The 9,673-nt window shown below is 49.1% G+C and overlaps 1 non-coding gene across 1 annotated transcript; it reads right to left on the reverse strand.

Annotated features, from left to right (window-relative positions):
* Nucleotides 1-8,774: 8,774 nt before the first annotated feature.
* On the reverse strand, nt 8,775-8,848 carry TRNAR-ACG. The gene has a single exon. It is a non-coding gene; the product is annotated as a tRNA-Arg (tRNA).
* Nucleotides 8,849-9,673: the final 825 nt, after the last annotated feature.

Raw genomic sequence — 9,673 nt, forward strand, 5'->3', positions numbered from 1 at the left:
CTAGTGAAACTATATTTTTATTCCGTCACATCTTATGTGCTTTACTTGGAGCGTCTGTTTGTTTTTGTTTTTGTTTTTTTGAATAAAATCGGATCCTAGCATTCCTTGTTTGGGAGAGAGACACGCTCCGCTGTTTCGTATGAACACATATGTTCTTAGCTTTACTTTTAATGTTCATGGCGAAGGTTGAAACTACTTCGTTCATCATTATTATGGTTGGAAACAGAAAATGCTTCATGTGGTAATTGGTATATTGTCTTGAATAATTTGATACTTGGCAATTGTTGTGCTCATATAGATCATGTTTAAGCTCTTGCATCATGTACTTTGCACCTATTAATGAAGAACTACATAAAGCTTGTTAAAATTTGGTTTGCATGATTGGTCTCTCTAGAGTCTAGATATTTTCTGGTGAGGTGTTTGAACAACAAGGAAGACAGGTGTAGAGTCTTATAATGCTTGCAATATGTTCTTATGTAAGTTTTGCTATACCGGTTCATACTTGTGTTTGCTTCAAACAACCTTGCTAGCCAAAGCCTTGTACCGAGAGGGAATTCTTCTCGTGCATCCAAATCCTTGAGCCAAAAACTATGCCATTTGTGTCCACCATACCTACCTACTATGTGGTATTTCTCTGCCATTCCAAAGTAAATTGCTTGAGTGCTACCTTTAAAATTTCATTCCTTGTCTTTGCAATATATAGCTCATGGGAAAATAGCCTTAAAAACTATTGTGGTAAAGAATATGTAGCTTATGTATCTTATTTCTTATAAGTTGCTTGTTGAGCGGTAACCATGTTTATGGGGACGCCACCAACTATTACACCTTTGTTGAATATCATGTGAGTTGCTATGCATGTTCGTCTTGTCTGAAGTAAGGGTGATTTATCATGATCAAATGGTTTGAGTATGCATATTGTTAGAGAAGAACATTGGGCCGCTAACTAAAGCCATGAATCATGGTGGAAGTTTCAGTTTGGACATCAATCCTCAATCTCTTATGAGAATATTATCTGTTGTTGAATGCTTATGCATTAAAGAGGAGTCCATTACCTGTTGTCTATGTTGTCCCGGTATGGATGTCTAAGTTGAGAATAATCAAAAGCGAGAAATCCAATGCGAACTTTCTCCTTAGACCTTATACAGGCGGCATAGAGGTACCCCTTTGTGACACTTGGTTGAAATATATGTTATGCAATGATAATCCATGTAAATCCAATCTAATTAGGACAAGGTGCGAGCACTATTGGTATTCTATGCATGAGGCTTGCAACTTATAAGATGTCTTATACATAATACATATGATTTATTACTACCGTTGACAAAATTGTTTCTATGTTTTCAAAATGAAAAGCTCTAGCACAAAAATAGTAATCCATCCTTCCCTCTGCGAAGGGCCATTCTTTTACTTTATGTTGAGTCAGTTTACCTATTTCTTCTATCTTAGAAGCAAACACTTGTGTCAACTGTGTGCATTGATTCTTACATGTTTACCTATTGCACTTATTATATTGCTTTATGATGACAACTATCTATGAGATATACATGTTACAAGTTGAAAGCAATTGCTGAAACTTAATCATTCTTTGTGTTGCTTCAAAACTTTCTACTAAGAATTTATTGCTTTATGAGTTAACTCCTATGCAAGTCTTATTGATGCTTATCTTGAAGGTACTATTCATGAAAAGTCTTTGCTATATGATCAGTTGTCTAGTCATTATCTTTACCATTGCTTTGAATCACTTCATTCATCTCATATGCTTTGCAATAGTATGATCAAGATTATGTAAGTAGCATGTCACTTCAGAAATTATCCTTGTTATCGTTTACCTACTCGAGGGCGAGTAGGAACTAAGCTTGGGGATGCTTGATACGTCTCCAACGTATCTATAATTTCTGATGTTCCATGCTAGTTTTATGACAATACCTACATGTTTTGTTCACACTTTATATCGTTTTGATGCATTTTCCAGAACTAACCTATTATCGAGATGCCGAAGTGCCAGTTCCTGTTTTCTGCTGTTTTTGGTTTCAGAAATCCTACAAAGGAAATATTCTCGGAATTGGACGAAATCAACGCCAGGGTCCTATTTTCCACGGAAGCTTCCAGAGAGCCAGAGAGGGACCAGAGGGGAGCCCTAGGGGCCCCACCCCACCTGGCGGCGCGGTCAAGGGGGGGGCGCCCCCTATTGTCTGGCTGCCCCAGGACTCCACCGAGGCTGCCCTTCTGCCTATATAAAGCCTCCGTCGCGAAAACCCTATGACAATAAGACACGATACGAGAAAAGTTCCAGAGCCGCCGCCATCGCGAAGCCAGGATTCGGGGGACAGAAGTCTCTGTTCCGGCACGCCGCCGGGACGGGGAATTGCCCCCGGAAGTCATCTCCATCGACACCACTGCCATCTTCATCGACGCTGCCGACTCCTATGATGAGGACGGAGTAGTTCTCCCCGAGGCTAAGGGCTGTACCGTAGCTATGTGGTTCATCTCTCTCTCCCATGTGATCTTTATGTGATCATGAGCTTTGTGATCTAGTTGAATATCATCTATGTGCTACTCTAGTGATGTTATTAAAGTAGTCTATTCCTCCTCCATGATGTAATGTTGACAGTGTGTGCATCATGTAGTACTTGGTATAAGCTATGATTATGATCTCTTGTAGATTATGGAGGTAACTATTACTATGATAGTATTGATGCGATCTATTCCCCCTTTCATAGCCTGACGGTGACAGTGTGCATGCTATGTTAGTACTCGGTATAATTGCAATGGTCTATTATGCACTCTAAGGTTACTTAAATATGAACACCGAATGTTGTGGAGCTTGTTAACTCCGGCTTGAGGGAGCTCTTGTAGCCCTACACAATGAATGGTGTTTGTCATCCAACAAGAGAGTGTAGAGAAAGTAGTATTTGTTTATTCAGTTATGTGATATATGTTGAGAGTGTCAACTAGTGAAAGTATGATCCCTAGGCCTTGTTTCCAAATACTGCAAACATCGCTTGTTTACTGTTTTACTGCATCTTTACTTCCTACAATATTACCACCATCTATACCACCTGTGTTTTACTATCTCTTCGCCGAACTAGTGCGCCTATACATCTGAAAAGTGTATTAGGTGTGTTGGGGTCACAAGAGACTTCTTGTATCGTGATTGTAAGGTTGCTTGAGAGGGATATCTTTGACCTTTACCTCCCTGAGTTCGATAAACCTTGGGTGATTCACTTAAGGGAAACTTGCTGCTGTTCTACAAACCTCTGCTCTTGGAGGCCCAACACTGTCTACAGGAATAGAAGCATGCGTAGACATCAGAAAGCAACTCAGAAACTGCCGTTGGAGCCGGTAGTGGAAGATTGTGTGGCCGTGGGTTCGACAGCTGGCGTCGGGGTTGGTGGAGCACCCTCCAACGTCCAGCTCTCGGGGCCCACGTGTGTACAGAGGCCAGAAGGTTGCTTGGACCCTTCTGATGACTTGGTCTCCGAGGAGGATAGAGACGCTGCGCTACGTTGGGAGGACGCGTCGGATTCCCTGATCGGTGGCGACTTCCCCGTAGATAAAGACAATCTGGAGCTGGAAGAGCAGTACGTGCTTGTCCCGTTAGATGTTGGGGCCACAGCGGAGGGGGACAAGGCGCAAGATTCGGTGGAGGACCACCCTCGCTCCCCTGTCCAGTCGGATGCTGGCTCCTCGGACGGAACCCTACCTGCACAGGCCACGGTCTCAGGAACGGATGGAGCAAATCTCTCGAGATCCGTGGACGAGGAGACCCACGTATCCCCGACATGCACGGAGAATCCGGGATCTTCTGTGGCAGCTGTGCCTGCTGCTGGCCCTGAGGCAAGCGGCGCGGCGGAGCAGGATGCGCTGGCCATGGCCAAAATCAAAACCTTTTGCGCCAGCATTCTTAAGACTCTAGTACCACCGCTGCTCCGGGAGATTGAGGCGTCGAAGAGGCTGAGAGCAGAGGCGGAGCCCTTTACCCCCATGCGTGTTACTAGGCAAGCGATCACAAGAGGTGGCCCGTCCCATAGCAAGCCGGTGAAGAAGGCTTCCGCGGCGGAAACGGTGTTGCTTAAAGCCCTGGCCATCACGCTGACGGATCTGGCAGTGAACGAGGAGGACCTGTTAACTTTCCGTAAGCTGTTTGACTCCCCTCTCAGGGAACATCATTTGAGAGTGGTTGCATCCATTTTCGGGAAATGATGCCCACGAGCTTTCCAAGCCTGGAGGTGTGCCAAGTGGAGGTGCCAACGCAGTAGATGCGCTGGTGGGTGTTAGGAGTGACGAATCCTTCTCATGGATATTAACCCTGAAGTGTTAAACCTAAACGTCTGGGTCCTTAATGACCCGGCTAAGAGGAACGCGGTGCGAGAGTTTGTGGCCTCTATTCGAGTTAACATCGTTTGTTTCCAGGAGACGAAAATCGATGTTTTTGATGATTTCCTACTCATGCAATGTTTGGGCCCATCCTTCGATGGATATGCGTATCTCCCCGCCATTGATACGCGCGGTGGCATCTTGTTGGCATGGGACACTTCGGTGATCGACATCGCCAACACGAGTCTAGACACTTATGCTCTCACAGGCGAGGTTTTGACCAAGGACGGTAGGAGGTGGTGGATCACCACGGTATATGGGCCGCAGAGCAACGCCGAGAAAATACACTTCCTGACGGAACTGGCGGAGCGGCGCTTGCTCTGCCCTGGCCCCTGGATGCTCCTCGGAGACTTTAATCTCATACTCTATGCCTCGGAGAAAAATAAAAGTAACCTGGATAGGAGCATGATGTCCAGGTTTCGGAGCTTTGTGCAGCAATTGGAACTTAAGGACCTATACATGCACGGAAGATTGTTCACGTGGAGCAACGAGAGAGACCCACCCACGCTCACACGCATTGACAGAATCTTGGTCTCCATTGACTGGGACCTGGAGCACCCAGATGCGTTGCTTCAGGCGCTACCATCCTCCCTCTCAGATCACGTACCGTTGCACATATCGATCAGCGCGTCGCTCAGGCCCAGGAGGCGTTTCAAGTTCGAGCTAGCCTGGATGAAACTGGATGGGCTAGATGAGGCCATCAAGGAGGCCTGGACTTGTGATCAGAGGATCACAGACCTGTTTCGGAGACTCGACGCTCTTTTCAGGAATGCGGCAAAATGCCTACACGCTTTGGGAAAGCGAAAGATGGGCAACATCAAGTTGCAGCTCGCGATCGCCAATACAGTCATATTCCATCTAGACGCAGCGCAGAACAGGAGACGTTTGTCGCAAGGGGAGATATGGCTTAGGAGAACCCTGAAACTGAAGGTCCTTGGACTGTCGTCTCTGGAAAGAACTATGGCAAGGCATCGGTCTCGCATCAAATGGCTACGGGACGGAGACGCCAATTCCAAATTGTTCCACGCTGTTGCCAATGGGCGAAGAACCAAGAACTTTATCGCTTCAATCAAAGTGGGAGAGGAAATCATAACGGAGCAGGATTGGAAGGTGGAGGCCTTTTCGGACGCATACACGCAACTTCTGGGATCAATTCAGAATAGGGATTATACCCTGGATCTCGAGGCTTTGGGCTTGGTCCCTCGGAACCTACAGGAATTGGACGCAGTTTTCACTGAAGCGGAGGTATGGGACACGATCAAAGACATGCCGGCAGACCGTGCTCCGGGCCCTGATGGATTCATAGGTGCGTTCTATCAGAGGGCATGGCCGGTGATCAAGGCAGACATCATGGCAGGCTTTCATAAGTTAGGAGTTGGAGATGGGAGCGGATACGCTAGGCTGAATAGGGCCTTGATAACCTTGATCTCGAAGAAGCAGGATGCAACGACCATTGGCGATTATAGACCAATTAGCCAGGTACACAGCTTTTCAAAGCTATTCTCCAAAGTGGTGGCAAACAGATTGCGCAAGAGGCTGCCAGACATTATCAGTGCGAATCAGTCGGCGTTTGTGAGAAGAAGGTGCCTCCACGATAATTTCTTGCTTGTCAGGCCGGTGGCAAGACGAATCAATCAGCGGCGCCAATCAGGCATTCTCCTCAAATTGGACCTGTCAAGAGCTTTTGACAGTATTTCCTGGGGGTTCTTGTTTGAGGTTCTTCGGAGGTTAGGGTTTGGACCTTTGTTTCTTAAGTGGATCACGCTGTTGCTTCACACAACAAACACCTCAGTCGTAGTAAATAGAGTTCCGTGGAGAAGGATCCTGCACACTAGAGGTCTAAGGCAAGGAGACCCGACATCGCCGATGTTGTTTGTGGTGGGGATGGAGGTCCTGACGGCTGTGTTGGTGAAGGCGGTCAATGACCAGCTGCTTACAAACCTGGCGGGTATCACGGCCTTGCAGAGGATATCATTTTACGCAGATGACGTGGTGATTTTCATCAGGCCTGTGGAGCAAGATCTGAGGACTATCAAGCAAATCCTCACAATGTTTGGCGAGGCGTCCGGGCTGCAGGTCAACTACTCCAAAACCACAACCACAATGATCAGAGGGACGGAGGATGAGAAGAATAGGACACAGGAGATCCTTGGATGCCAGCATGCGGACTTCCCCATCAGATACTTAGGCTTGCAGCTAGCCTTGCGTCCCTTGACTCGGGCGGAGTGGCAACCCCTCCTGGACACCGTGGTGCACGTGCTCCCAGCATGGCAGCGAGGCCTCATTGGCCGAGCCGGCAGATTGACGCTTATAAAGTCGGTGATACTAGCAAGACCGATCCACCACATCTTGGTAGATAAACCCCCGGAGTGGCTCGTGGAGGAGGTGATCAAACATATTAGATCGTTCTTCTCGGTGGGCAAGAGACAGATAAATGGCGGTCATTGCTTGGTGGCTTGGGACAGCATCTGCAAACCAACACGCCTTGACGGTTTGGGAGTGAAAAACATCAGGCTCCATGGTCTGGCTCTTCGAGCAAGATGGGCGTGGCTTCAGAGAACATATCAGAGCAGACCATGGCAGGGTTTACCGATGGTGCTCGATTCGGAGGTCGTGACTGTGTTCCAGAGCCTAGCCAGAATTACGGTGGGAGACGGGAGGAAGGTTTTCTTCTGGAAGGATCACTGGATCAACAGCAGATCAGCGGAACATATCGCCCCCTTGGTGTTCTCGACAGTGCCCACGAGGAGGAAAAATAGCAGACTCGTCGCAGAGGCGTTGATGGAGAATGAATGGTTGTCTGACATAGACATGGACCTATCGGTTGAGGGCTGTGCGCAATGCGTCAGGTTATGGGAGGAGATCGGGTCGTGCCCAGGAACAACCAAACCCCGGACTCCTTCTTCTGGACGGGATCTGCCTCCGGAGAATACTCCGCCAAGGACACATATCGTCTGCTTTGCCAGGGAACTATGAAATTTAACATGTATAACGCAATCTGGAAATCCTTTGCCTCGCCTAAAGGGAAGATCTTTGCTTGTCTAGCGTTGATGTATCGCCTCTGGACCTCGGATCGGCGACAACGACATGGGCTCAAGGAAAATGTCGATCCTTGTGCGGTTTGCTTACAAGAGGAGGACACCGTCGATCACATCATCATGCAATGCCCTTATGCTCGCCAAGCTTGGTTTGGGTGCCTAACTGCTATAGGGCTAAACATTGTGGATCCAGGGAGACACAGTCGCTTGGAGCCATGGTGGGATGCGGCACGAAGCTTGGTGTGCAAGAAGGACAGGAAGAGCTTCGACACGCTAGTGTTGCTCACGGCATGGCGGCTGTGGAAGCAACAGAACGCTAGAGTTTTCGGAAACATGGCTGAGCAATGTAACACGATGGAGCTCCTTAGGAGGATCGCAGACGAGTTCAATCTGTGGAAACTTGCTAGAGTAGGAGGGAGACAACTGATGCCGCGAGAGTAGGCCTCTTCGTGTTGAGTGTGTGGGTGGGCTGGCGCATTGTTCGCAATGTTGCTTGCCATCTTGTAAATGTTCTATGCTACCTTCTATAAAGATTTGATACGCCAATTTGGCGTACCCTCGAAAAAAAAGATGTTAAAGTTGTAATTTCGTACAACATTTTATGAATACAATATTTTTGGGTAATAGATTTTTTCGTAATCTATACCTAATAATAAAGAGAAGTGTTTCCCTGGTTTCGTCCGTTAAGTTTTTGGTTCGTCCGTCCGTCGTTTCTTCCGCCGTGCGCTGTTGGGGGGAGGTGTCATGGTTTTCTGCACCGATCCGATCACGTACGAGTTAACGCTGAACCGTAAGCACGCGGGACTGAACAGAGTTCACGCAATTCAGATACAAAGCCGGCCGACCCACGCAGGCACGCACCCACGAGGCCATAGCTCCTCTCCGATGTCGACAAGAAAACCAAGGCACCCGTAACTCCTCCCCATAAAAGACCGCGCGATGACCCCTATACCGAGACAAGGCAATGCTCCCTCCACGCACACCACGGAACTCTTTGGAAGGCGCCAACCAGCCTAGCCTCGATGGCGTCAACGGGTGGGTCCAGGTCGGCGATTATCCGCGGTAGAAGCTGCAGCGCGCCGAATTCGGAGACGATGAGCCGGAAGGTGGCGTCCGTTGAGTAGTACGCCAGTACCGGATGTCCCAGTCTTCCAGATACCCCATGAGGTCCACGCCGCCTCCTACGCCCGTGCACCGCCGCGATGACGGCCTTCCGTCAGCTCGGCGGAGGTGAGGGCAGGCAACATGTCAAATGATCGTGCGGCAGAAGCATACCTAAGTTCAATAGCTTTACGTCCGCTATGCCGATCATGATTTCCTCAGGGGGAAAGTAAAGGCCCTTCCCCCTTTGGAAGGCTGTGGGCGAGGAGGGATTCGAACCCCCGACACCGTGGTTCGTAGCCACGTGCTCTAATCCTCTGAGCTACAGGCCCATCTCTCCTCCGCGCGTGGTTCCCACAAATCGATCGCACGACCTCGCCCGAATTCGCTTGCCACAGATGCTCTCGAGATTTCCATCGGGGACAGAGGTATCATAGATCGCAGATTGCCCTCTACGAATTCGAAGCCTGCGACGTAAGCCGCAGCACAACCGCATAACCAGTATCGCTGGGTAGAGCAGCTCGAGTCACCGGCTCACCGCATGCCGGAGGTGCCACCTCGCCCTCGAGTCGTCGCGTCGGCGCTGCTTTAGGCTCGCCACGCAGCCTTGGCTGTGCCTCGCTGGATCAACTTTCTGGCAGGACAGTCGACGCTCTTGTCAAGGCCAAGATACAGTTGGAGATCGTCGGCTGCTGCTCAACGTCTCGCCGGACGGCCGGAATTCCAAAGGAACGACGCGCGGCCTCGCTGAAGACTGGGCGACGATTTCTCTTCTCGAAAGCTAGAGGTTTTGGGGATCGATTTCGCTGTTTTTTTACATAAAGATGTCTTGTTGCAACGTCGCTCTGGAGGGCTGGAGGATGCATGGATCTCAGGCTCTCAGCAAGGTCCCGGCCGTGCCGGCGCTGCGGGGCAGTGCACCCTGACACCGGATTGTTTTGTTTCGTCCTCCGGGAAAAAAAAAACCTACCGCAGGGAGGTTGACGCTAGGCACCACACCTTCAACTCCTTACCGCCGAAATAGTCCACCGGGACCAGGAGGTCAGCAAGGTGGATGTGCAAAGGTGCCGCGATCCATGACGACCTGAGGGCAAGTCAACTTAGCAAATTTCTTTTCTAGGCCAAATAGACACGATGGTTCAGCTGTAGCGATTCTG

This window comes from Lolium rigidum, chromosome 1, assembly GCF_022539505.1.
Source record: "Lolium rigidum isolate FL_2022 chromosome 1, APGP_CSIRO_Lrig_0.1, whole genome shotgun sequence".
Taxonomy (NCBI): domain Eukaryota; kingdom Viridiplantae; phylum Streptophyta; class Magnoliopsida; order Poales; family Poaceae; genus Lolium; species Lolium rigidum.